Below are 5,791 nucleotides of genomic sequence, written 5' to 3' on the forward strand. Positions count from 1 at the left end.
GGCGGCGGCAACAACAATACTACATCGAGAATAAAAGTTACGCCTTCTTTTTTTGCGTGAACATTTGGGCGGCGTTATGCGAATCTTCCCACATAGTGAGGTAGATATGTGGGGGCGTGTTAGAACGAGCCGTTTTAGGTAGGTGTGGCTGACTCTTAACTTTTATAAAGAATATCTCTTTGGATTTGAGACTTTAGTCTTTGCAACTTTACAGATCTTCTTTATGCACCAAGAGCTTGTAACACTCCAAAGAGAAAGGAAAAATTGAAATCGCATCATATGACCCCTTTAAAATGCTACGCATTTAGCCCTATGTGACGTCTGTTTTTATATTGTTTATCAACAGTATAAATTTTTATATTGTTTGGATTAACTAGCCGAGTAGACAGATATGAATGTTTATTCATAACCATACTGAAAATAAGTAAATATTGTTAGCTGATGCTAACTGTCTAGCTAACAAGCTTGCAGGTGCTAAGTTGAGGTAATTTTTCGATATAAAGTCCAAATATTTTTAAAATATTGAAAATCAGATGGTCAAATCTGTTTTCTCTCCGGTACATCGCAGTGTAAGCTTCACACTGAACATTACTACATCACTCTCGTCATCAGTAACTATAAGGTTCTGGATCAAAAGTCTGATGGCATAGATGCTTGTTTTCTCTAGCAGTGGTTTTGTATTTGTAACAGTGTTTTTGGTTTAAACAATGGTTCTTAAATTAGAATACTATTTGTGAATTCTGTCCTCCAGAGTCCAAACTAAAATTCCAGCATCATCATTTTTTATATTAGTTTTTGGTACACAACTACAATGGAATGCATTACAGCAAGGTTCAACTATCGAATAAAGATAGATTTTAACTGAAAGAATGAACTGTGGGATGAGATTTATTCACTGAGTCTTACCAGTGACCTCTGTGAAAAGCATTCAAAATGCTCTGTTGTTATTTTTTGCCATAGAGAGCAGAAAATACAGGGGGGGGGGAATGGATTCTAGTATACTGCATACTGCACATTATACTGTCTACATGTAATATTTATGCTACAGTCACATGACCTCATAATGCTATTCTATTTGGCAATTGATTTTAATGCATTTTATGTATAAATGGCACAGAGAGGTAAATGATAACTGGAGATATACGTTATCTGGGAAAACGTGTATTCAGATTTTTATTTATTTTTTTGCATTTAAGTCGTATTAAATCTACTCCATAGGTTTGCTCATCTCTTGTCATTTGCGCATGGGACTAAAAAAGGCATTTTACAGCCATTTGTTGTGTCTGATCTAGTTGGAGCTTGTAAAGTTCTCTGCAGGAGTCCACAGCAGTTTTATGCCAATTTTCAATTAAAATGTTCTGTGGCCAATTAACAAAACGGTTCTGGGTAATTTGCAGGATTTCTGTTCCCATGCTAAATGAAGCCTGAGCCATGAACTGCCAAGTGTGTGTGGTATCGCACAGCTTCAGTGTGTGTCATGGGTGCTGCACAGCACTGGCCAACAAAGCCTTTGTAATATACTGTATATAGTGATATTATTTAGTAAAATTATTTAATTGTTAAGCCATGTTTCATACAATGAAACTCAATGGGGCTGTTCTGGACCTCGTTGACTGTCAAAAGAAAAACAAAACAAAACACTGAGACATTCTTTTGTGTTCCACAGAAGAAAGAAAGCCATAAACATTTGAAAGACACAAGGGTGAGTAAATTATGACAGAATTTTCATTTTTGGGTGTCTTTAAACGACGGTGTCAGCTGTTTTATTTAATAACATTTTTAGTCCAGGGATTTAAAATCATTTTAGCATTTATATTTAAAACCCAAATAAGCTTGAATTACAGTTTGGTCTGTTTGGTTGAGTTAATTTTAGTATATTGTCTGCTGTGCTGCTTTAATGCCCTTATGTTTCAAACATGATGTGCATAAATGAACGTGATCCCGATTGTTCCATGCAGATGAGAATGATTTCTTGTGCATCTTTCCTGACAGTCTGGTCATTGGCATGGTAATGTATTCAGCTTCAGTAAATGGAAATGATATGTACGCTATATGTGTGTGTGTGTGTATGTGTGTGATAAATTCGGTTAACCACACTCCAGACATTATTCCTAGGTGTGTCTTATGTCTGAACAATGAGGTGAAAGGTCAGGGGTGCCTTTGGGAGGCTGTTGCCTTTAGTTACCAGAGTGTCGGTTGGGAATGATTGATAGAAGATGGGGGAGGGCTCATAAAGTACTTGTTGTGATATATGCTCCTAAATAACAGGTGGAGAGAAAACAGTGATTTCTTCAAAGAGGTGTTGTTCTGAGAGGTGAAAAATGATCATTCAGACAGGGTTTAAATATGATGATGAGTTTAATAAGGGTTGAATGTGCTATAGTATGTGAAGGCACAAAAAAATCAAGGCTTCATTAAAAGCTGCGGTATGTGTGTAGACAATAAAAGGTTCTATGAGTCGACAAATTCATGCAGTGTCACACACACACGCTCAGAGCGCTGTAAGATTGGAGGAGCAGAAGCACAATGATAATTAGTTGTTGTAATGACTGGTGATGGAAGGCGTAATTAAAGGCAGGGAGAAAGGATGAACAAAAGGGAAAGCAGCAATAAAAGTCTCTCCGTAAGCTGTTGTTGCAGGCATCTGACGGAGACAGCAACATGGTATTGTGTGCATGTGTGTGTCTGTGAGAGAGTGAACAAGATTTACACCAGCACCATTGCACGTTTGATTTGAGTTTTACATTGTGTGTGTGATTATGCAACCTCTACAGCCGCTATTGTCATGATTTATCTCCGAACACTGACATCTAATTGCTTTTTTATGTTGGTGAAATTTGTCTTGCCTACTCTTACAAGCTTCTGACAGGAAACGTCAACCATTCTTTCTGTCATGTTCACATCTTTTCAAACTGCAATTTAGGCATGTAAGATTTATCCTAGCATTTCCGTGGGTCCCAAGATGTCAAGATCTTAATGTTCAAGAGCCAGCAAAAAGAGATTTTTCTACAAAAGACATTACATTTATTGATACTATTTTCAGTGCTTAATAATAAGGGTTTTCTTTTCAGCTGACCGACTTGGGTCATTTTTTTTTCTTAATTTTTACTGCCAACATTTCCCCTGCTCCATCCATAAAATCATCTTATTTTTTTATACACTACCATTCAAAATTTGGAGTCGGTAAGATTTATTTTTTATTTTAATATTATTATTTGAAAGAAATTAATATTTTTATTCTGCAAAGACGCATTACATTTATCAAAAATGGTAAGAATCAAAATATTTAGCAGTACAACTCAACTGAGCGCCAAATCAGCATATTGAAATGATTTCTGAAGGATCATGTGACACTGAAGACTACAGTAATGGCTGCTAAAAATTCACCTATCACAGGAATAAATTACATTTTAAAATATGTTCGAATAGAATTCAACCTCAGTGAGCATAAGAGACGTCTTTCAAGAACATGTACAAATTTTATTGAACCCACAATGACTGGTGATGGAAGGCGTAATTAAAGGCAGGGAGAAAGGATGAACAAAAGGGAAAGCAGCAATAAAAGTCTCTCCGTAAGCTGTTGTTGCAGGCATCTGACGGAGACAGCAACATGGTATTGTGTGCATGTGTGTGTCTGTGAGAGAGTGAACAAGATTTACACCAGCACCATTGCACGTTTGATTTGAGTTTTACATTGTGTGTGTGATTATGCAACCTCTACAGCCGCTATTGTCATGATTTATCTCCGAACACTGACATCTAATTGCTTTTTTATGTTGGTGAAATTTGTCTTGCCTACTCTTACAAGCTTCTGACAGGAAACGTCAACCATTCTTTCTGTCATGTTCACATCTTTTCAAACTGCAATTTAGGCATGTAAGATTTATCCTAGCATTTCCGTGGGTCCCAAGATGTCAAGATCTTAATGTTCAAGAGCCAGCAAAAAGAGATTTTTCTACAAAAGACAGTACATTTATTGATACTATGGTCAGTGCTTAACAGTAAGGGTTTTCTTTTCGGCTGGCCCATTTGGGTCATTTCCCCCCCTCATTTTTACTGCCAACAATTCCACTGGCCTAACCATAAAATAATGATCTTTTTTTTTTTTTTATACACTACCATTCAAAAGTTTGGAGATAGTAAGATTTATTATTATTATTTTAATTAATAAATTAATATTTATTTTATTTTTATTCAGCAAGGACACATTAAATTGATCAAAAGTGACAAAAAATCTGTCAAATAAATGCTGTTCTTTTGAACTTTATATTCACCAAATCATGCTAAAAAAATATCAAAATATTAAGCAGTACAACTGAGTGTCAAATCAGCATATTAAAATGATTTCTGAAGGATCATGTGACACAGAAGACTAGAGTAATGGCTGCTGAAAATTTAGCTTTGCCATGACAGGAATAAATTACATATATTTAAAAAATATACTGAAATAGAATTCATCCTCTATGAGCATAAGAGACTTCTTTCAAGAACATGTAAAAATCTTACTGACCCCACACCTGTGTATAGGTTTATAAAAGTTTTTTTCCATATTTGCTAGAAATAATATTTATATTTGTCATTAAATTATTTATTTATTTATAAAAAATACTAAATGTTCATTACAAAATATTTAAAAGTATAATAATAATAATTACTATAGACTTGTTACAGAGTCAGCGAGACAAGAGGCGTGCCGATCCATATGTAAAGCTTTATTCCAAGACATGGTGAAAAACAGGCAGTGGTCAATACCAGCAAACAGATATAGCCTAGACAGGGCAAAACAAAAGAGTAATCCTAAAACAGGCATGGGTCAATCGACGGCGAACGTAATCCAGAGGGCGAAGCAAACAGGTAATCCACAAACAGGCAAAAGTCCAGGCAGGGGCGGACTGGGGCCAAAAAGTGGCCCTGGACATTTTAGTACAGAGCGGCCCACCAACCCCGGTCCGCAACACACTGCACCACACCATAAATGACTGGCATTCTTTACATTATAATTTGTCTTTCCTGGTGTAAATGGCAAATAGTAAATAATTTAAGAATTTTTACGAGGGACAGTTTAATATCACTAAAGTTAAATACCAATATTATCAGTCCATATGGCACAATGCTCTGTTATCGTCTTGAATAGTGCAGAATGCGGACTGTTTTTTTATGGTGCCTTTCTATTGGTAATATACAGTATTTGTACTTTTGCAGGAGCTTGACATCTATTATTTTAAGGAATAGAGCTCCAATTGTGGAAAAGGGTATACAGATTATTTTGATGATGAAAAAATTCAGTAAACAGTACTGTGAAATATATAATGTTACCATTTAAAATAGCTGTCGTCTATGCGAATATATAGTAAAATATAATTTATTGCTGTGATCAAAGCTGAATTTTCAGCAGTCATTACTCCAGTCTTCAGTGTCACATGATCCTTCAGAAATCATTCTTGTGTTGATTTGCTGCTCAAGAAACATTTCTGATAATTATGAATGTTGAATGTTGACTGTTGTGCTGCTTCATATTTTTGTGGAAAATGTGATACCATTCAGTCTTGGGTACGATTAAAAAATATAAATTAATATTTTTCTTCAACAAGGTTGTATTAAATTGATTTAAGTGACAGTAAAGATATTTACACATATTACGAAGTACTTAAATTTCAAATAAATGCTGTTCTTTAACTGATAATGATTAAGCAGCAAATTAAGCAGCATTAAAATGATTTCTGAAGGGACACTGAAGACTGGTGTAATGATGCTGAAGATTCAGCTTTGATCACATAAATAAATTACATTT

At 35.2% G+C, this 5,791-nt stretch overlaps 1 protein-coding gene across 1 annotated transcript in view; it reads left to right on the forward strand.

The window, feature by feature from the left end:
• The first annotated feature begins 1,672 nt into the window (after positions 1-1,672).
• The window catches only part of LOC107755052 (amyloid beta A4 precursor protein-binding family A member 2-like), a 38,442-nt gene continuing 34,323 nt past the window's right edge, over positions 1,673-5,791 (forward strand). Inside the window, 1 exon segment of the mRNA XM_016571693.1 lies at positions 1,673-1,702. The gene's annotated coding sequence lies outside the window, so the exon portion shown is untranslated.

The sequence above is a fragment of the Sinocyclocheilus rhinocerous genome, unplaced genomic scaffold (genome assembly GCF_001515625.1).
Source record: "Sinocyclocheilus rhinocerous isolate Xijiao unplaced genomic scaffold, SAMN03320098_v1.1 scaffold591, whole genome shotgun sequence".
Lineage (NCBI taxonomy): Eukaryota > Metazoa > Chordata > Actinopteri > Cypriniformes > Cyprinidae > Sinocyclocheilus > Sinocyclocheilus rhinocerous.